Raw genomic sequence first — 24632 nt, 5'->3', positions numbered from 1 at the left:
AGATGCGCTGCTTTGTCGCTCCTGGTGCCGACTAACGGCCTTGGAATTATGTGAATCGGGTAACAATTTGTTCATTTTTTCATTTATCTCTTCATTTATGTAAGTTTCATTTACCTGCCACCCTTTACTTTAAATATTAAGACATTTTTTTTTATGAAAATTAAATTCGTCATGAAACCGCTTGCGTGGATTTGTAATATTATCATTGACACAGAAATATGTGACTTGTCCTTTAAGCCCGGTATATTTTGGAAATTATAAGACATATCAGGTCAATCAAAATTTCCCATTTTCAAAAATATACTGGAAAATATTGAAAAAGTTGTATACTATTCCTGATGAAATACACTAAAAGGACAAGACATAAATATATGTACATATAAACTAAATGATTTTGTCCACCGAAAATAAACCAAGGGACTATGTAAATCTATATCAAATGTTTTAAAATAATGGGAATGGATATAAGCTATCCCTATAATCCGTAAAATGCTTTTCGAAGTGGATATATTGTTGATGGATTGATCATAACATTAATACACATAGTGCACAGAACAGTACATTTCAAACGGTATACCATATGACAGTTGTTATTCATTCGTTTGAGATGTTTGAGCTTTTGGTTTTGCTATTTGATTAGGGACTTTCCTTTTTGAATTTTCCTCGGAGTTCAGTATTTATGTGATTTTACTTTTTTTCCATTAGACAAATGTATTCCACCATATTGAAGCAAATTATGTGGAGTTTCATATTTTATTTTGTGTATTGAGTTAGACTGGTAAGAATGAAAGAAAATATAATTTATTGAAATGGAAAAAGTTAGTTTCGCACCTGAACAAATATTAAAGATAGACAAATAGATTAAAATGTTATCAAAAAGGAAATTGATCAAATGTTGAGATTAGCTGAACTAAAACTGCAATATCTATATAGGTTACAATACACCATTAGATTTTATGGGCGCAGCCATTTTATGAGCATAACATGGTATTCAGAATTAAGAGTATGGCTAATCCTGATTGGTCAATATGTGCGCCCGTTATTTTTTATTCTTAGAGACTTCGTGCACTCTGCTTTATACAAAAGGCAAAATAAAAATTATTCCGTAGCCCTTAAGGTCCTGAGATGACTTTGAAACGCTAGCACAAGACACGTATTTTTAAGGGTAAAATTGATAGGCATGGGAGATAAGTACAAAATACGCTAAGAAAAGCAACGCGAACCTATATTTTTTGGACCAAAAAATACTGTCCTAATGACTTTTTCTTCATTTTAGCAGGGTTTCGTTAAAAAAATCAACTTTCTAAAGTCTGTATCTCGAAAAAGGCTACCATTGTCGCCTATGGGGAAATTAATTGTTTATTTCAATCTATATTCTTCTACTGTTAAGTCAGGAGAGCCTCCTAAAGTGTATATCAATATCTTTATTACTTGATACTGATGTCACAAAAATGTGTTAGAGAGACAAAAACCCGACTAAAGAACAGAAAACAGCACAAGGCCACCAACGGGTCTTCCTAGCAGCGAGAAAAATCCAGCATCCAGAGCCGGTCTTCAGCTGATCCTCAAACAATAATGTGTACCAGTTCAGTGAAATGTACGCCACACTGAACATACAAACATATAAATGAACCAACATTTTAGAAAACCACATAAAACTAACAAATCTATTTTTTCTCTAGAAGTCTTAATTTTGTTATGTTTGGAATGATGTCTGATTGGTGTTTATATATATAAGATTTATAAAAGTAAACCATTATAGGTCAAGGTACGGCCTTCAACACGCATGGAGCTCTGGCTAATAGTTATCAAAGGTGCCAGGATTCTAATTTTGTACGCCAGACGCGCATTTCGTCTACATAATACTCATCGTCAAGTAAACTAGTAAATAATACTGGAGTGACATTTTCAAACTGGAAGTAATAATTTTTCTGCCTTTTTTATCTGCCCTTTGTATAGAAACCATTTTTTTTCTCAGTATCAGCATTTAGTAAGCTATCATTTGATACTGGAAATAAACTCATCATAGATACCAGGATTCATATTTAATATTTACGTTAGACGCGCGTTTCGTCTTCAAAAGACTCATCAGTGACGCTCGAAAAAAAATGTTAAAAATACCAGATAAAGTACAAAGTTGAAGAGATTTGAGGACCAAAAATTCCTAAAAGTTTTGCCAAAAACAGCTAAGGTAATATATTCCTGAGATATAAAAGCCTAAGTTCTTCAAAAATTCAAAGTTTTGTTAACAGTTCATTTTTAATTATGAACATATCAATGATTACTCAAATCAGATTTAAAATTTTGTTATCAAAATATATTATTTCTGTTGGAAAGATCTTCAATTGTTCTCTGAACAATTCGTATTCAAATTTTTTTAAATGCTTTACTGTATTGATCAAGTTATTCAAATGCTCAAATGCTTAGGAATTTTTAATTGAATGAGTGTCGGATAGCATATAGATATAAGGTAACTGTCACTGTCTGGGTCGCAGTAGATTGGCATGACTATTTACGGTTGAATAATCCAGATCAAAGTCCAATATATTCAACAAAATACGCAAACATGAAGACTAAAATGGAGAAGTTCTACTCGGTGATAAATAAAGGCAACAGTGGTATACCGCTGATCAAAACTCGTAAATCTATGGACAAAAAACAAAATTGGGGTAACGAACTAAAACTGAGGGAAACGCATTAAATATAAGAGGAAAACAACGACACAACATTAAAATGTAACATACACATAAACGGACTAAGCATTAGACAAAATTCGATGAGAATAACAAATATAACATCAAAACCAAGTACCGTGACACGTCTTATAGTAATGTGAATTCACACTCAAATATAAGAGAAAACAAACGACACAACAGAAACACAACGTTAAAATGTTACACAAACAGGAAAGAACTATAATATAACAATGGCCATTTTCCTGACTTGGTACAGGACATTTTTAAAGATAAAAATGGTGGGTTGAACCTGGTTTTGTGGCATGCCAAACCTCGCACTTTAATGGCAATGTTAAATATAACATTGAAATGACAACATAATATTACAGGACTATAATACAAATAAATAGGAGAACGTATCAGACAAAGAAACACATGATTAATAGATAACAAAAGGCATCAGGTTTAAATTCAATACGCCAAAAACGCGCCTCATCCACACAAGACTCACCAGTGACGCCCAGATATAAAAGATTGAAAGTGAAAAAAGTACACAGTTGTACAGCACTGAAGATCAAAAGTTGAAAAAGGTTGTGTCAAATGCGGCTATGTTTTTATGCTTGGGATAAGAACATCCTTATTATTTAGAACAATTTATGCTATGCAAACAGTAAATTTTATCAAATGAATATAAAAGATATACATAATGAAACTGAAGTATGACTAATTACAGAAAATAAAACCCGAATACATAATGCAAAGACCAACACAGAAAAATAGACACACCCGACTTAGTCCAGGCCTCAACGCAAAAAATCATACAAATGACGTCACATACGAAGTGGTGAAAAGGCACAAAAATTACGTCACATTTGAATTTCTGAAACATCACAAAAATGACGTCACATTTGAAAAACTATATCTCAAAAGTAAGATAGAATTAGGATTGATTTCAGATTAAAATAGAACTAAATACTGATTTTACATTTAAACACAATGCACATTGCAATACTTATGATAAGTTTACTTTTGTTTATTCTGGAAGTTTCGTCTATCACAAAATGTAAGTTTAAGCAAGAACGTATTATTAGTTATATCCTTTGTTTGAGTCAATAAGAAAAGAAACTTTATAAATATATACCATTTTAACAAATCGATAGTACACAAATAAAACAAAAACAGTTGGGTTTAACGTTTGTTAATCAAATGAGAGAGACAACGTCGATATCTAGCAGTATAATTATAATTCTAACAAAACTTTGCTGAAATACACATATTTCCTTATTTTTCATATATATACAAAACAACAAAACAGTCAAAAGATGTCAAAGTCAACAACTTTTTTCAATTATGGACAAATAAACTCATCATAGATACCAGGATCCAAACTTTCATGCCATATTCCTACTTAGTCATATTAACATCAATCTGTCAAATATTGAATATATATTTTTTAAGATAATAAAAAAACTATACACGAAAAATTAGAATACTATGCATCGGTTTGTGTTCTTCGTTCGTCTTTTTTTCTATTTATCACTGGGTTTGTCTCTCTTCTATTTGTGTTTGATCCTTTTGGTATCTTCTTTCAAAGTACATGATGTATGTGTTTATTTACAATGTTATTTTCTATCTATGAAAATGTATGTTCTTTCAAATGAATTGACGAGTTTTTGTGTTTGACCCTTTTAATATCTTCTTGTAATTCATATGTATATATGTAGGACTCTAAAGTGCGATGGTACTCTAAAGTGCGATGGTCACGCTAAAGTGCGATGGTCACGCAAAAGTGCGATGGTTTACGCTATAGAACGATGGTGTCTAACGCTAAAGTGCGATGGTTGCTTGTTTGCTAAAGTACGATGGTATATCACGCTAAATTGCGATGGTCTACGCTATACGATGGTGTCTCACGCTAAAGTGCGATGGTTGTTTGTTTGCTAAAGTACGATGGTATATCACGCTAAAGTGCAATGGTTGTTTGTTTGCTAAAGTACGATGGTATATAACGCTTAAATGCGATGGTCTACGCTAAAGTACGATGTTCAAACTCATAAATCCATGGACAAAAAACAAAATCGGGGTAACAAACTAAAACTGAGAGAAACGCATAAATATAAGAGGAGAACAACGACACAACACTACAATGTAACTAACACACACAGAAACGGACCAAGCATCAGACAAAAACCCACGAGAATAACAAATATAACATCAAAACCAAATACATGAATTTGGGATAGACAAGTACCGTGACACGTCTTATCGCCATGTCAATTTACACTCAAAAATAAGAGAAAACAAACGACGCAACGTTAAATTGTAACACACACAGAAACGAACTATAATATAACAATGGCCATATTCCTGACTTGGTACAGGACATTTTTAAAGGAAAAAATGGTGGGTTGAACCTGGTTTTGTGGCATGCCAAACCTCGCACTTTAATGGCAATGTTAAATATAACATAGAAATGACAACATAATATTACAGGACTATAATACAAATAAATAGGAAAACGTATTAGACAAAGAAACACATGATTAATGAATAACAAAAAGCATCAGGTTTAAAATTTAATACGCCAAAAACGCGCCTCGTCCACATAAGACTCACCAGTGACGTCCAGATATAAAAGATCGCAAGCGAAAAAAAGTACAAAGTTGTACAGCACAGATATATCACGCTTAAGTGCGATGGTTATTTGTTTGCTAAAGTACGATGGTATATCACGCTAAAGTACGATGGTATATTACGCTAAAGTGCGATGGTTGTTCGTTTGCTACAGTACGATGGTATATCACGCTAAAGTACGATGGTTTACGATAAAGTACGATGGACCAAAAGGGTAAGATAAAAGGGCTTACAAAACTTGAAAGTACATGGCTTTATAATTTCTAGTAGCTAAGGTGAAAATATGTGATAGGCTTTACAATTTACCGGTAGGCTTCAGTGATTGTTTCTAAATTTTGAAGACCGACCACGATTTTTTAATTGCTAAAAAGGTAATTGAGGTGTCACAAAATACTATATTTCCTGGAAATTTTAACAATTAGGTCGTATCAAATATTTGAATCATTAGTGTAGCTTACTGTTCACACAGTCTATCAATTATGTGAACACCTCCCCTTAGAGTCGTAATGGTAAATACAAAATTCGTTCATTTTCTGAATGTGTAACATTTATTTGTACAAGCTTTAATTCAAATGCGAGAGAGAGGAGATATTGTCTGAGTTTTCTCCATTTTTATAGCGAGTACAATTAGACCCAAAAATTATTAATAAAACTGCAATTAACGAAAAAATGATATAAATGTATCTGTTCGCTTTCAATAAAAGTCGGATACAAGATACTTATGCGTATACTATTTTGTATCTATAAAATAACTGCAGATACAAGTCCCCATTCCAGCACCCGAAAAAAACACATATGCTTCAGCCGACAAAGCACTTTTGAATTAATTAAGTCATAGAAAAATGCTTTCCGACTGCTTGGTTTATAAGTTGTTTTAAAATGAATCATCATCTTCCAGCATGTAAATTTTTAGTTTGTATAAACGACTGTTAATCATAATCCAACTACGTTTCGGACGTCTATACTTTCGCGAACCATCGCACTTTAGCGTATGGAGGCATCGGACTTTAGCGTAGAGCATCGCACTTTAGCGTGACCATCGTACTTTAGCGTCCCCATCGCACTTTAGAGTCCTACATATATATAAGAAGATCTGGTCTGAGTGCCAATGTGACAACTCTCTCATCCAAATCCCAATTTGTTAAAGTAAACCATTATAGGTCAAAGTAGTTTTCAACACGGAACCTTGGTTAACATCAAACAGCAAGCTAAAAAGGGCCCCCAAAAGTATATGTATATATGTGTATATTCATTATTTTATTCTTTATCTATTTTTCAGACGACCTGATATCTGTATGTGAAAGTCCAACACAGCTGTTAACAATACCTACAGAAGGGGACATATTACTTACACACTCCTCTTCAGATCCTCTATTAACTTATATGACATGTGTTGTGTCTATGTACAATCCCATGACAAAGGATGCCTATCCGGGAAGAGTCTTGGCATATTTTAAAAGTTTTTCTACAGATGAAAGTAACAATTGTGTCAATTCTCGTTTGGATATTTTTTTATGAACGAGGAACAAGTATAAATAAGGTCCTTACAGGTTAGACTAATACCAAAGATACATGGGTTTATACATAGAAGATATTACTGTTTTTATTTTCTGTTTTTCTATATTTTAATTGAAATACTTGTACATAGCTAAACTGAACTGTTAATATGATCTAAGTACAGAATCTAAAACAAAACTGCAGCTATATCTAACAGAATTATTTACTTAAAACTAATTGATAAAAGACTGATAATTACTAGATGAGGAAAATGCCTCTGCTGGTGGACTATTAGTCCCCGAGGGTATCACCAGCCCAGTAACCAGTACTTCGGTACTGTCATGAAAATACGGATTTTTTTGTATTATTAAAATTTGCTGTTACAAAATGATAGAAATTATTATAAATTAAGGAATGTATCTCCCTCATGCAAAGCTCTGATTCCTTTCACGGATTTGGCTATACTGTTTGGACCTTTTGGATTATATCTCTTCATCTTTTATATAAGCTTTGGATTTCAAATATTTTGGCCACGAGCATCACTGAAGATACATGTATTGTCGAAATGCGCATCTGGTGCAAGAAAATTGATACCGTTAATTTTATTAAGGCACATTTTTTATAAACTAAACTGTGTATATATGATTTATTTACACATTAAAAGAAAGACTACTGATATCATACAGTGGGGAGGTTCACAATTAAAGATTTTTAAAAGGTTTTAATACCATATAATGAATAGATAATGTCTATAAATGATAATATAAACAGTTATATAAACGATATAAAGATTAGAACATACCAGTTTTATATTTGTTCCCTATATAGGTCCAAATGGTGTTTGTGGTAATAGGAAGAGTCTTCATTCATATTATAACTCTACACAACAATACATGACTTGAGGTTTAGAGACATAAATCAAACTTCAAACTTCAGAGTCGTGTTAACAGCAGCACGCACAGGTATGAACCTTAAGGTGAAGAATTTGAATTACTTACACATTATGCAAAATTTATTTTTAGATACATAAGGCCGTTAGTTTTCTCGTTTGAATTGTTTAACACTGTCATTTCGGGGCTTCTATAGCTTACAATGCGGTATGGGCTTTGCTCATTGTTGAAGGCCGTACGGTGACCTATAGTTGTTAATTTCGGTGTCATTTTGGTATCTTGTGGAGAGTAGTCTCATTGGCAATCATACCACATCTTCTTTTTTATATTTACACATTATGCAATAAGTCACATGTAACATTTCTTATTTCTTTTAAGTGTTTTCTTTTTTCTATTGGATATTAGTGAATTAAACAGTAATTTTATATGAAATCCTGCCTTACAAATAATCAAATCTTTGATTTACACCATCTTCCACCTCATGTCTTACATTTACCACGGTTTTTGATATGTTATCACAAAGTCCCATTTATTCTTATCCTATTTGATTGAACTCGGAGCTTAAGAAGGTACTACAACAATGATTGGTTAGCAGTAACCACAAGCCCTTACTATATATAAGTTACAAACCCGTTCATCAATACACCGCTACTGCTAAAAATTATGTTTACTGAAGCGTGACCGTTGAATCTGTTAAAGACGCCTAAACGCGCCTCTGCCGTACCAATTTTAATCTGATATCTTAGGTCAGTAACGTATTTTGATAAAGTTTTTGAGTTTCTTATTTTGAAAACCAATGAACATAAATGACCATTGTGAACTGTTTAATGTATTACTTTATCTAGGGACATGCCACAAGAGAGAGAGTGGAAATGGTTTTTGTATCAGCCGACATCTAGAATGTAACGGTTACAACAAATGTCGACGAACAAGCATGCGTCTTGTTATTAGCTCTCGTAATAATCATGATAATAGGCTTAAGTTTGTCTATGATTGGTTTCGTGACAGCAATTATCAGCTTGATTTGCCGTCTACGACGTAGGTACATATATACACGAATATAAAAAAATAGTACTAGAAAAGAAATGTCTGATGAACTCTACTGTTGTCCTACAAACTGAATGCAAAATGTATCAGAGGTTCAAGGGCAGATTGTTCTCTTACTATATGAAGGTATACACATACGTGCCACTGGAATTAGACCCTTTTTAAAATGTCAACTTTATTTGGGGTATAATTTCATCATGGAAAAATGTCAATTAGTCATTAATTTTCAGCTTTCGATTAGATATTTGTTTATATTCTCTTTTGTCCAATTAAATCAAAACAAAATATACGAATGCGTTATGATTTAACCTGAAGTATTTTTTTTTTGTAGTGATTTTCATAAGACTTAAATAATTAGGGGTATGTGTAAAATCATAGCCGCACATCTGTTCCCAAAAATTTCATGTTAAGATACCCCGCCGGCCTGTCACCCTTGGTCCCATTGTTGAGGCTGTTGTGTATCGATTTTTGTGTTTTGTATGGCTCTTTACAACTAGCGTTATATCGGTATTCAACGTCATTTAATTGTATTCATAGATCTGGAAAAAATGTATATATATATATAAGGTGACAATATCAAGAAAAGAATGGATTGTTTTTATCTTATTGTTTATTTTTTATATTAAAATACTTTAAACTCAATATCATTTCAAAAACGTATTAAATTTTATGAAACCCTTGTCACAGAAAAAAAATCATAAACAATACAATTATACAAATACAGTTTAGTTTTTTGTACACTGTTCCGAAACAAAAACCCGAGTTACAAATAATAACAGCATAGAGCATAGGGAAACCAAATGGTATTCAACGCAACGAGAAAATTTCGCACTTGGATGGAGAGTTGTCTCATTAGCACTCATACCTCATCTTCTTATACCTAATAATCTCTTTTTATAGAATAGCATACAAAAAACCGATTTTTTCGAAAAACTAAGGATTTTCTTATCCCAGGCATAGAATACCTTAGCCGTATTTGCACAACTTTTTGGAATTTTTGGTCCTCAATGCTCTTCAACTTTGTACTTATTTTGCTATATAAATATTTTGATATGAACGTCACGGATGAGTCTTATGTAAACGAAACGCGCGTCTGGCGTACTAAATTATAATCCTGGTACCTTTGATAACTATTTAAACAGTATATTTTCACGCAGACATTTCTTGTTTTTTTTTATATAAAATTAGGTGCAGAATGTCCCTTTTCATATTCCTGACTTGTTACAGGCATTTTCTTATTTTGAAAATGGTGAATTGAACCTGAATGTATAGCTAGCTAAACCTCTAACTTATATGATAGTCGCAACAAATGTCATTACATTGACAACAATGCGTGAACAAAACAAACACATAATTGGTAAAAATGTCAAAAATACAGCAGTCAACATTGTGTTATAATCATTAAAAAAAAACTACATACAAATATGTAACAAAGAAACACAAAATGGCATATAGACCAAGGATAACAGTAAATATTAAATACAAGAATACACTAATGTGCAATAGTACAATAGCACAGTGACGAGATGTATAATTTCAGAGTCACGTCATATATGTAACAAAGAAACATCAAAAGGTATATAGACAAAGCACCTAGCAAACATTACAATGTTTATTTACTAATCATGTACAAGTATATACGAAGAACAATACAAGCATATATGTATATAAAATAAATCTTAATTATCATGTCCATCGAAAATCAATCCAGGAATAATGGAAATCTAGCAGTATTGAAAGTTTAAGAATAAAGGGAATGGATATATACAATTATTATAATCCATAAATTGCTAATCAAAGTGTATATATTGTTTTAGGACTGACTTTAAACTTCATACACATGGTGCCCAAAATATAAAATTTCAAACAGCCTACCATTAAACATGTTCTCTACCATATTGAAGCAAATAATTTGCAGTGCCAAGTTTTCGTATTGAATAAGACTGATGAGAATGACACAAAAATATAATTTAGTGAAATGGAAATGGAAATACTTATTTTACACAAATATTAAAAGTAGACAAATAGATCAAAAAGTAATCAAAAGATAATAAACATGCAATTGATGAAATGAGAATATCTGAACTTCTACTGCAATATCTAAATGGTCATATAATGCTACGCGAGGTGAACTACTTAAAGAGTATATCAATATATTAATTACTTGTCAACTTTTTTGGTGTTACAGAAAAGGATTATCCGTTGTCTGATATAGGGAAGACCAAGATACATTTATTCACCATTGATACCAGGAACAAAATTGTGTAGGACAGACGTGAGATTCGTCTACAAAGATGCATTAGTAATGTTCTAATCAAAAGAGTTAAACAGGTAAAATTAAAACATGACGTGCTTTTTTTTCACCCAAAATCAAATATTTTCATATTTTTTTTAGATTGAATTTTGTTTGATTTGATTATCATTATATTAAGGTTTTTTCTATTTTGGAATGATTAAAAAAACTGTTAAAAATCAATATGTATGTTTTCCAGTTTTTAACAACTTTTGATGATTTTGCTACATTTTACCCAACATCATCATTTATCCAATTAAGAATTGCTGTTAAGTTTAGAAATGATTATAATAAAGATTTTTGTCTTTTTTTGTAATATCAAATGAACTTCTATCACCTTTATAATTGTAATTCGGACAGTATCAAACTAGAATATTGTGTAAAAATTTGCCACAACTGTTCAGGGTTCGACTTCTGCGAACTGCGCTCAGCTCAGCTCAGGCTGCGCTCAGCGAAACATTTTATTATAGTTTGTTCATATGGGGGTACTGTTTCACCCCTATACAGTGGTTAACATGTTTAACACCTGCAACAATATGTTTAAAATTCTCCAAAACTTTTGTGAAGAAACGCAATATGCCTTCAAGTTACCTGAAACTTTTCTTGCAATAATTTAAGCTTTTTAAAATCCTACTACTTTTATCAAAGAGCAATTAGATACCGAAATCGAAGTTTAACAGTATATGATAAGATCTAGAGACAATGGCGCAAACCAAAAAATGGTAAAGAGAACAGTGAACAGAAAAAAGTTATATTGATCCACATTAACCTAGTCAAATCTGGAACTCTGGTAAATTGCAAGGGTACGTAGTTCATTTCTATAAGGAGAAACTATTTTGTTACAACATGTGTCTTATCCTTCTGCTAGTTTTGCAAATAAAATATATTTTACTAATCTTACCTAGTGTTTGATTTTGTTCTTTTGACATGACTGTAGTGAATATGCAATTACAAGCCAGTTTGAATCGATACTGTATTGAGTAAATGCTTAGCAAACAGTTGATATATGCATTAAACCCTAATGTTAATTCTATAATTTATCTATCATAATTAAAATTTTATCAAATTATATTTTGTACAAGTTCTTGTCAATAAACTATTTAATGTGATAGTGTATCAGAAGTGTGGGGTTTATGATTAATAAAGATTCCACTGTAATTGTAGCAGTCCAGGTTAAAAAGTCTATGAACTCTTACCAATTAGAGACTGTTTTTATAGGGAAGTTCTAGCTGGTATATTCTCAATTTATCACACTTCAATAGTTACTCATATGACCTAATGTTATCACATGATTCTCAATGTTTCCGTATTAGAACTTCCGTATTATGCACAATGGGGAAGAAATAAGATGGCTGTTTTGAACACATTTATTACATTGATTTTAGTTGCAAGCGTTAATGCAATTCAAACAAGTAAGTGTTTGTCCATTTAATTCTTAATCGTTAACATTTTGCTTGCGTGATATATTATAAGCCGAAAACAACATGTGTACTGATACATAGCATTAATTAAGTTGAAATGAGTTTTGATGGTGTTTTCAAACTCGTGAATTGAAAATACATTAATACTTACACCTTTCACATTTCAAAATGTATAACCTATATACAAATACTCAAACTCTATGAAGAAATGTTTAATTTTGCACCGACCACAAATTATGTAAAAAGTATCAACTGTATTATGAATAAAGTTAAATAAAACCAATATAGGGCTAACACAGAAAATAAAAGGAAAGTGGTTTTCATTTATCAATCGACAAATTGAGAATATTATCAAGTGTCTGATATATAATATATCTCTATTGCTGTGTCCACGCGTAATTTGAAAAACGATTTAGTTTAATTTGCATTCGAAACGTTAAACATCCAGACGTAAATTATAATACAAATTGCAATGTGGGTCAAATTTGCTATACAGTCCGAATGTCGTATCTTTCAATTCGCATTATCAGTTAATTAAGTATAATAATCGAAATACATTTAAGAAAGTGTCCACACTACAAAGCAAATTTAAAATCCGGAGCACCTGAGATCACCCTTAGTTTTTGTTGGGGTTTGTGTTGCTTAGTCTTAGTTTTCTATGTTGTGTCATGTGTACTATTATTTGTCTGTTTGTCTTTGTCATTTTAGACATGGCGTTGTCAGTTTATTTTCGATCTATGAGTTTGACTGTCCCTCTGGTATCTTTCGCCCCTCTTTTCACTCATTCACAACAACGAAAACGCAGTTTTAATGCGAATTCGATAATGCGAATCAGCCAGTTCGAATTCGATTCGAATTATAAAAAAGGGGAGTGTGTGAACGTGATTAGCGTATGTTTGATCTTTCTTTATAATCACATGTGGTATCACGTATAGATCTCGGATTGAGGTTCGGAATCACGAAATGAGCAACAGGTTTTCGTGCCACTTTAATACACCTATCACGAAGTTTTTTTTATGAATTAGTTACACATGTAGACAAGAGGTCAAGAAAGGCAAATGACGTCCTTGAACATTCAGATCTTACTAAATCTTGTGACATGCATAATTTACGGTAGAGTGCACAAATTCGAAAATCGTTTATTTGTTTTGAATTTTACATTAGAATGCACCACAAAACATTTCTTTCAAACCTATATCGTTTCGATGAATTAACTGCGAATGGAATATCATCATCAAAAATTTACACAAAAAGTAGCCAAAAAATATAAATCTACACAAACGAAAAAAGTAGGCACTCCTCATTTCAAGAAACATAATTTTGCAGTAACGGTAATTGTCTTTATCTATTTCAGAATACTTTAAATTCACTTGCAACCAAACTATACCAATACCGGACGAGGGAGATATTCTATTCGTTATAGACAAGTATCACCCTTTATCGAAAAGTCCATGCACAGTGTTTGTCTTCAATCAAAGATCTGCGTCACGTGTTTTGGCAAATTTGAACAAATTCAAAATTGATGGTTCAAAAAACTGCACACAATCTCGTTTGAATATTTACGATGGCCATGGCAGTAACAAACCACTGACAGGTACCAATAATTTTATTACTTACTGTGAATTCATTATTATTCATTGGATACCAATATTCGTGGATTTCGTGGGCAAAAATAAACCACAAAATTAAATGTTCAACGAATGACAAATTTTTTTATAGGCTTGTATGCAGACTTCGGCGAAACCACGAAGTTAAACATCAACGAACATGTAAATTTCCTTTAATCCAAGAAAATTGGTACACACGAAAATAAATGAATCCACAGTAATTTATTAATTACAATTCAATCTACTCACCGATAAAAACAAAATCTAAAGCTCTCATAAAACTATCAAATTGATATTTCTTTAATGAGTTTAGTCAAAGGATCGATAAGTTTTCATAAATCGTATCTAAATTAGGATCTCTATGAAAAAAATTATGGCAAAATGAGGATGTGATATCTCGTCCGGCATAGCAATTTTATGGACTAAGTCGGAATGCCATCAAGTGCGTTCACTAATGTCGTAGTAAATCCAATTGAAATCATTGAATTTATATAAGTTAATATTCATATCACATATAAATATTTCTCTGACTTTTATCTTATTCTTATTCTTATTCCTATGGTATTTTAAATTTATCAAAGAATTTTAAGTTAGTATGATCATGTTAATCTGAATGATCTGACTTCGTCCAACAGGAATATTTAAATTTGGCATGAATAAAAAAGGTAAAAATCAATGTTTTCGGGAGTCTTTTTTATTATTATTTGTGAAGTTTTATTGCTGTGTAATTTACTATATTCAACTCTTCCATAAACAAAACTAATTACAAATTTTAAAGTTACACAAAAAAAGTCTAACCATTGTTATAACCGTAATAATAATCAATTATAGGTAAGAACGGGTTATGTGGCTCGATCAAAAGAGATTTGTACAACTCTACGCAACAGAATATGACGTTTACCGTCCATGATAATAAAGGCACAGCTTCGATCACCCTCTTGGTAACATCAGCTCGAAAAGGTTTGTTCACTTTTTGTTGCTTGAAGATACTATTACTTGTTATTGTTAAAGATCTTGGTCTAAAAAAATATGAAAACAACACTTTTAATAATTCCTTGCGTTCGCAGCGCTTATCTGGTTTTATCTTCATCAGGACCGCACAAAGTCAAACATTTGAAATCCGAGGGATGTATAAGTACCGAAACCGTTGAAGAGCTATATGACAAAAATGCCTAAAATAAATTGTCAAATTCATTTAAAGTCAACTTTGCCTGAGGGAGTTGAAACCTTAATTTCTTTATAATTTCAAAATTTATAAACAGACAATTTTAGAAAAGTTTGTTAAATCATGTCAGTAACGAAGTACTGAGTACTAAGCTGATGATACCCATAGATTTGTGTTGAGAATAGCTAAGTTTTACACAGATACAATATTATTGATTTGAAGAATGAATACTAGTACTTTAAATCTTTAATGAAAAGTCCACTTGCTGCTCATTAAACACAGAAAAGACAACATGAAAACAAAGCTCATCTATGCAACCTCAATCCTATGTAGAGCATGAATGTCCTATACATGTGATGTTGCTTCTTCGACGTTTTCATTTTTTGGTCATCGTGTTGTCGGCTTTTATTGAACTTTAACAATCATTTTTTGTATTTCCACATTGAAATCTTCGCTTTTCTTTACAACTCCTGTTGACATAATTTTTTAAGAAACCCGTACAAAATCAAAGTTCCTAGTTTTGACTTGAGTGTAGAACGTTGGTTACCTGAACTTTGTCCTTTCGGTAGTGAACCCATTGCCAAAGCTGGGCGTCCGGTTAGAAGTGCGTGATGTATAGATTCGCAGCCCCGTTTGATCGGAATTGAGACTTTTTAAAATCCGTTGTCTCTTGAAGGCTTAATGCTACGCTCTCTGCACGTTAGGAACTTTTGCAACAATTATCTGTGGGGTCTGCAGGTTGCCTGATGCAAGGTAAACTTCTTTCCCTATCAAATATACCCTTATAAGTCAAAATATCCCACCCAGCATTCGTGTCATCCAAACTCACAAAACCGTGCATATTATATTAGTAGTTTTAAAAAATTCGTTTCATTCCTGATTATGAATGGAGTAGTTGTCACATGATGTTAACAAGTAATACAATCAATTTCTTATTTAAAAATATACATGTGCAATATGTCACATGATTTTAAATATTATTTGTACAAATAAAAGAAATTCAAATTCAAGCGAATTCGTTTCGTCCCCGAGGGTATCACCAGCCCAGTAGTCAGCACTTCGGTGTTGACATGAATATCAATTATATGGTCATTTTTATAAATTTTCTGTTTACAAAACTTTGAATTTTTCGAAAAACTAAGGATTTTCTTACCCCAGGAGTAGATTACCTTAGCCGTATTTGGCACAACTTTTTGGAATTTTGGGTCCTCAATGCTCTTCAACTTTGTACTTGTTTGGCTTTTTAACTATTTTGATCTGAGCGTCACTGATGAGTCTTATGTAGACGAAACGCGAGTCTGGCGTATAAAATTATAATCCTGGTACTTTTGATAACTAATTATAGTTCTCTCTGGGTACGCCAGCTTCATCCAGCAATAGAAAAAATGCCACCATTATTGCAAAGGATGTTGAAAGTGGTGTAAAGTACCAACAACCGTACAAACATACTTTATAGTTATATGATCTGTCTGAAGATTATTTGACTAAGATAATGTAAATCAGCATTGCTTTTAATCGTAATAATGCATGAATTTCTTTTGTAGGAGATTGTCATCATAGCGAATTGAACTGTCAAAATGGCTTTTGTATTCCTGGAAAGCTGGCGTGCAATGGTTACAACAACTGCGGAAATGGTATCGATGAATTGACATGCGTATTATCACTAGCTGTTGGTGTTATCATTGCAATAGTCATTGGTGCTTTGTTGGGGATCGCGTGTCTCACAACAGTAATCATCTGTGTGGTATGCCGTCCACATCAAAGAAGGAGGTATCGACAAATATAGTTTTTGGAAGAAAATTCAACAAATCGGTGTACTCGATGAATGCTTTCGTTCTAAATAAAAACTTTTGATATTATTGAAAGAAAGCAGGCAGGACTGACCTCTTTTGAGGATAGTGTGCATATTCAAATTGTTAATATCTTCTGTTTCATTTGTACATCCAACATTCATGTTTTATTTGTAATTTGAAATTCTGATTGGATATTGTTCTATATCTTATCGTTTGTGGTTTTATACAAAATTCAATGATTCTGAATATGTTTAATTGTCATTTGTTCCATGTTTGCATGGTGTTCTGATTCTTTGTAAATATGTTTAGGGTAAATTAATTTATGTTTGGTGTGATGTTGTACTAATCTTATTTTAATTGTTATACTGTATCAGATTAAAATTCCAACCTGCAAATTTCTTTGCCCTGACAATTAAAACCATCCTGATGAATCTTTCTGCCCTATATTTCAACTTTTGCTAATAAATATGTCAGTGAAAAAAATCCTCAAAGTCACACATAATGAGTTCATAGTAATTTGAATAATTTAACTACCCCTGATTTAAACTCACCATTTGAACTCATGATATGTAAAATTAAGAGTTTAGTGCTCACATCAACATTATTACCGACCTAATTTTTCCTGTTATAACCTATCTTGTACATACACCTCTGTGAAGTATTGTGTAGCAATGCCATTGGTATCCATGTTTGAATTAAACATGAATCATAATTGAATAAAAACTTTTATTTTATATGTATACATCACTTATAATTTGGCCCTTTGGAAATCTACTCTGCAAAAAAAAAAATTTTGCTCCATGCCTAAATCAAGAGCTATGTGCATACTGAAAAGTAGCAAAGTATAAGACCCCTGGCTTGACATCACACCAATCCAATTGGAACGATAGTTCAAAATAAATGCTATCAGGAAGCCTATGAGGCTATGAGGAAGCCTATAAATAGACAATGAGGAAGCCTATAAATAGACAATGAGGAAGCCTATAAGGAGACTATGAGGAAGCCTAGAAGTGTTGATGTTGATTTGGTGTTAGAATGAATTTGTATGAAATTTGACAGTTTATCCCCAGAAATTCTTGGGGGATGCGTGAAATTTTTGAAACAACCAGTGATAAAATTTTATAAATGTAATCTATAAATCTGCTGTAAACTGTGCTGAGATTCATTCCCCTGTCATGTATTCTTGTCTGGACCATGTGTTGTAAAAGTTAACCATAATTAAACACTAGTAACATGAACTATTCAATAACCAAACGTATGGCAAATAATAAGAACCGGTAATTAAAGACGGCACGTTTTCAATAAGCTGGGTCAAAATGTCATCGTTTCTTCGAAGGTAATCACAGCTTTTGGTTGAATACTGCCGCTCACGAAAACAGAAACAACAAATCAAACCGGTTTTAACGAAGTCTCGTCTTATATATTGAATTGTCATTGTTTTCCTCTTATAATTGATGATTGACTTCTTGATTGACAACATACGTTTTGAGGATGTGTTTTTCAATAGACTGTCGGGATTTAAATGGAAACCAATTGTGCACCTCTTCTCTTCTTGCCGACTTCATACAGGAACTTCTTAGGAAGAAAGATAAGAAGTAAGCAATATCCTTTAACTTTACAATCCGCTATCTCGCTAAAAAAATTAAAATTTGGTAACTATGTTGAACGCACCAATCCCATCGAACTAGAGATAAAGGATACAACAGATACAGCTAAATCTGCCTCATATCATGACTTACATCTAGAACTTGACAATGAGGGTCGGTTTAAAACAAAACTTTACGACAAAAGATATGATTTCAGCTTCCAAATTGTGAATTTTCCATTTCTTTGTAGCAACATTCCAGCAGAGCCTGCATACGGAGTATATATCTCCCAATTGTAACGATATTCCAGGGCTTATATTTCCTACTATGATTTCCTTGATAGAGGGATGCTGTTCACAAGGAAGCTATTAAACCAAGAGTTTCAAATGATTCAGTGTTGAAATCATGCCTTCGTAAATTTTACGAACGGCATCACGACCGTTATGGAATAACCGTTTAACACATGACCCCTTATGTGGTAACTACAATCCCCTTCCCTATTCACGAGTGTAATCTACCGAACTATACTGTTTAACGGGATTCTTCATGCTTAGTTTTAGTTTTCTAAGTTGTGTGTTGTGTACTTTTATTTGTTTGTTTGTCTTTTTCTTTTTTAGCCATGGCGTTGTCAGTTTATTTTCGATCTACGAGTTTGACTGTCCCTCTGGTATCTTTCGCCCCTCTTTCAAATACTTATAGAGTGAGTTGTATAGTAATAAAAAAATATACAAATTGCGAAAACGGATTTATATAACATAGTGTGCTAATCAAAATCAAGAAAATAAAGGTATATAAGTATTCTATATTACATGAAACAAAAGAAAAAACTCAAATGTTTGAACAGTTCATCCCTTTTGTCTTCACAATCTATGTCAGTGTTGTTTCATTCCATCCATTGAAATGTTCATTACCTTTGTCATAAATTCACTTCATTATAAAGGTGAATTACAATTTAATTTTGAATATTACAATGGGAAAGGATAATTTTTTAAGGTCGCTCGAAAGTGTTAATATTTTCTAAATGGGTCAGACAATACTTGGTCATGTTTTAGGAACATTTAAATCCCTGGACTACGCCTTGCCCTTGAAATCTTCATAAAACACGACCAAGTATTGCCTAACCTATACGTAAAACAAATAATGATTAATCTACAGGTGCTCGAAAAGATTGATAATCATAACGTAATTTTATAGATAAATTGGTGTAATATTTTATTGACAAATATTACACATGCCTATATGATATCAGCGTAAGCTTTATCATATATGATAAATAAAGGTTAAATTTTAATGATAATTTCATTTTTAAAATCTCCACCAAGGACATGATGAGAGTTATAATAAGCTTTGCGACGTTTTTAATTTGTTTTACAAAAGTTACATCACTTAAAAACTGTAAGTATCTACCGAATAAGAAACTGATGTATTGTATTTTCTTTAATATGACATGAAAAACGATACACAAACTGTAGAACATGCCATGAAACGCACTGTCAAGATAGAGACTAATATCATTTCATTATATTATTTATCCAGTGGGAAACTGTTTGCATAAACATGACTAACAGAGCAAAGAAATTAATCCAAAAGACCCGTCGTAATTTGTGTCCATCGGTATTCCAGTCGGCTTTTGAAAACAATTATCCGACCGGATTTTTCTTGGGTTATTACCAATTTAGAATTCCATATGTTTTCATATTTCTGTACGAAACACGTCGAGTTATCGTAAAAGATAAAAAGTAACACTAGTAATAGCAAAGTAATTTGACTTCTTTTTAATTGTGAGTGTTTTGGTCGAGTTGACACATCAAAAAACTCTTTCAAAATCTTACTTTATGAATTAGTTCTTTAATTAGCACTTCTGTGTGTGATTCAGAGTGAAATAATTTCATACTTTTATCAAATCCATTCATGTGACTAAAAGAATTCTCTTTTTTTTCAGATAATTTTAAACTTCAATGCGGTGGTAAACCAATACAGATAACAAATGGTGCCATTACACTGTCATATTATTCAACATCACCCATAGCTCGCAATACAACATGTACTGTAAGAGTATTTAGTCCTATATCGAAGTATCCGGCCAATGTTATAGCCTATTTTAGAACATTTTACACAGATTATAGCCAGAATTGTGTGAATTCACGACTGGATATATTTGATAGCCTGGAAACCACTGGTAGAGCTATAACAGGTACCAACTATAAAACTTTGAATAATGAAGCGCTAATATACTTAAACTTCAGCAATGACAACGGTTTTTTTTACCATATACAGCTACATCAAACAGGCATCAAATTTCCACAATCACATTTTAATACAAGGAAATTACGAGTTTAAACAAGCTATACGTTTTTTTTATAAATAAAACTATGCATTTTTACAACGTTACCATGAAGAGTACGTTCAGTCGTGAGTTTAAATTTTATATTCATTATTATTTGTATTATTCTTTTGCAAATGAAAATTGATTTATCATATTGTATGCTTAAAAATATGATATAAATTAACATGAATTGAAAATCACATTCGTATACAACTTACCAGTAATTTCGCAGGGATACTTTTTAAACTAGATATATATTGAAAAAATATTTACATGTTTTTTGCTAGTATGTAGCTGTTGCTCAAACATCTCCAAAATAAGTTATTTTGTTTTGTCACTTAAGATAAAGTTCCTTTTATATAATATATCTGGCCTTTGTTAGTCTTGAATAATTTGTTTTTAATTTGGTTTATTTATGTGTGTCAGTTTGACGTCTATTTTTTTCTGAACTTGCTAGTACCCATTTTTTTCGTAAAAGCCAGCTAAAGCCCGCCTCCGGGTGCATGATTTTCTCGCTGTATTGAATACCCATTGGTAGCCTTGGGCTGTTTTCTGCTCTTTGCTTGGGTTGTTGTCTCTTTGAAACGAACCCCGTTTCAATTCCTAATTTTACTAGTAATTAACTGAATTAAGAACGCCATATTACTGGAATATAAGACCGATTGCAAAAAAGAATGAATGTTATATAATGTATATATACATGTTTATAAATCGTGATTATAATCTGATGATTACCGTATAGTAAATATGATGTATTTCTATGATTGTAGGACAAAACGGCTTGTGTGGAACCAAAACCATGGTTGCATTATACTACAATTCGTCACAGCCATACATGACCTTCAGGTTTAGAGATGTTAAAAGGATTACACGTTTCCAAATTACTCTCACGGCAGCACATACGGGTATGTGGTCACATGCTGATAGGGTAGGGGTCATATACAAGTAGATTTTGGGGTAACATACAGGCAAGTTTTAAGGTCATATACAAGCTGGGTTTGGTGTAATATGCACAGATGTTTTGGTGTCACGTACGGGTCAAGGTTTTGAAATTACATCTCGTTGTTTTTTTAGGTTTAACAGAAAATTTACATCTTCGCGCTTACATTATAAAAAAAAGAAACTATTATGCCTATGAATATATGCTAAATAGCAGTATTGGTCACTTTTCATTTGTACATTATTAATTCATCAGCAATGTTTCTTAGCTTATTTTGACAAAAGTGACCAAAACTGGCTGCTAAAATCGTATTATGATTTAACCATTTCACTTTCATTGGTGATTGAACAAAAAAAATCTTTTTTTTATATCTTTTAGGTTATGCCCTTTTAAAAATGCATTTTTTATTAAATTTTTATTAGGGGAAACCCATGATGGTATTATGCCTATTTGAAAGACAATGAAACTAATATAAGCTTAATTTTACGAATAGAGAAGTATATTCGCGTTGCCTTTTTTAATTTTTTCAATACTATGGAACACAAATACCGGTACTATATACTTGTATAAGTCTTACTTTAAAATTATTTTTAAAAAGAAGCCATATTGCCTTGATATATGCATATTGTACTTAAATCAAGTTATCACTATCTGTTCTGTATCTGTACTTGACCGGGTACGTTTTGAAAATATTATATCTATTCAGTTGATAAGTTATGCATTTTGTCCTAAACAAATGTATTACACAAAAACCTTGAACAATGGGCGGCAATCGCACAATCGCATAGAGAGTACCTATACAGATTATTTATAAGCTCGATCTAGTAAATGTTATTAAAAGATACGTTTTGTATTGACAAAACTTTATTTCAATCCACAGGTACTTGTGAAAACAACGAATTCAGATGCACTAATGGTTTCTGTATAGACAACAGACTAGTCTGTAATGGGTATAACAACTGTGGAAATAGAGATGACCAGGTCACGTGTGATGTTTTGGTTCTAACAGCTGGAGCCATTGTTGGTATTGTTATCGGTTCCTTGGTGACTGTTATAGCAATCCCCTTTTGTTTTATATACCTAATTTGTCGACCGCGACGGAGACGAATGGTGTATAACCAAATGTAATGCTAGAATCCAAAGTCAAGTTTTGTTCTACATAAACTGTTAAAGGTTTTCAAGTGGTAGTATGTTGTTAAATGCATGTAAACGAGGAATTAAAGATATGTTGTTTGCATATAAATACCACACAGAAAGCAATATATACACTTAAGTTGATATATGGTAGATTTGTTTCTTCACTGTTCTTTTAATGGAGCTCTTTTAAGGTGGAATGGAAGTATTTCACCATCTTAGATTGTAAAATTGAAGAACACAATAGGTCTAAGGTTTCAATCAAAAAAGCAAATGTTGTTGCAGCAAAGCCGTTCACTGATCATAATGTCCATTTAAATAAATAAATGTATGTGGTATTATCTGATGATAACAAATATGTTTTAATATAAATAATATATTCGAAATTTTTTCCGTCATTCTGATTATTGAAAATTTGCGTTTTCTTGCCTTTCCTGTTTTCTTATGTGCTTTGTCTATATGCCTTTTTGTTTTTCCTTGTTGGTATATTTGTTTATTTCATAGTGATAAACATTATAACACAATGTTGTCTATTGTGCACCTATTTTTGACATTTTTACCTATTAAGTCTGGGGTGGTTTTTTTTTTTTTTTATCCCACATCGTTGTCAATATAATGGAATTTTATGCGAATGTCATACAAGTGAGAATTAGCTAGCTATAAAATCTAATCCTCCATTTTCTACATAAGAAAATGACTGTTTCAAGTCAGAAGACAATAACAATCAAAACCAAGGAGTAAACAAAGACTCAAAAAACCAAAGGACATTTACATCAACAGTTATAAATAATAAATAAGAAACAACACGAACTCCACTAAAATCCGGGAGTGAAATCAGGTGCTCCGGAAGGGTAAGCATTTCCTGCACCGTATACGCAACCCGTCGTGTTATTTCTTTGATTAGTTCGGTAATGATCGAAGGTTATTATGACTGAGGAAGAATATCAGATATGATTTCTGACACACTTTTGTCATAATGGCCAATCAGCTCATGATGGCGACCGTACATTTTCTTGAGTGATGACCTTAATTTGATTGATTCATAGACCTGTCTTAGCAACTTTTGAGAAAGCAGTATTCCTCGTTCAACAAAATCAACGTATTTTGAGCTAGCTCTAGAGTAACGTATCAATTTAGACACATATACTTCATATGCTGGTGCCGCTGGGATGATGCTACACAGAAATGGAAAGTTGACTATAGGAAAATCAAAATTAATGCGTTTGTCATAAATTTTGGTATTCAACCTACAATCAGAAATGTGACAGTTGTTATCTACTAGTATTCGTTTGATTTGTTTATTCTTTTGATTTTGCCATTCTATGAGAGACAATCTGCTTTGATTCCTCGGAGTTTGGTATTTTCTTTTTTTTTTTTTTTTAGTACAAAATTGGTATACCGACTGCCTTATTCAAGCATCATGGCATTTATGGCTACAAACTAGTACATAGGAGTATGTTGAATGAAAGGTTTGTCTTTTATCATGAAAATCGCTATAGATAAAGAAAAACCAACAGAGGCAGAAAATTCATAACGTTCAAATCTTCCTAATAACCATTTACATCAAAAACTGTCAGACGGAATGTAAAAGTTATTGCCCTTTTTGTAGAATTTTCCCATTATC

General features: G+C 32.2%; 2 long non-coding RNA genes across 2 annotated transcripts; both read left to right on the top strand.

Annotated features, from left to right (window-relative positions):
- The first annotated feature begins 12298 nt into the window (after positions 1-12298).
- Positions 12299-17417, top strand: LOC143078959 (uncharacterized). The gene is made up of 4 exons (XR_012979313.1): positions 12299-12448; positions 13812-14051; positions 14896-15024; positions 16774-17417. It is a non-coding gene; the product is annotated as an uncharacterized LOC143078959 (long non-coding RNA).
- Positions 17418-19892: 2475 nt separating this feature from the next.
- Positions 19893-23397, top strand: LOC143078958 (uncharacterized). Its single transcript, XR_012979312.1, has 4 exons — positions 19893-20003; positions 20551-20802; positions 21705-21839; positions 22755-23397. It is a non-coding gene; the product is annotated as an uncharacterized LOC143078958 (long non-coding RNA).
- The last annotated feature ends 1235 nt before the right edge of the window (positions 23398-24632 follow it).

This window comes from Mytilus galloprovincialis, chromosome 6 (genome assembly GCF_965363235.1).
Source record: "Mytilus galloprovincialis chromosome 6, xbMytGall1.hap1.1, whole genome shotgun sequence".
NCBI lineage: Eukaryota > Metazoa > Mollusca > Bivalvia > Mytilida > Mytilidae > Mytilus > Mytilus galloprovincialis.
This window is presented reverse-complemented; position numbering and strand designations above follow the sequence as displayed.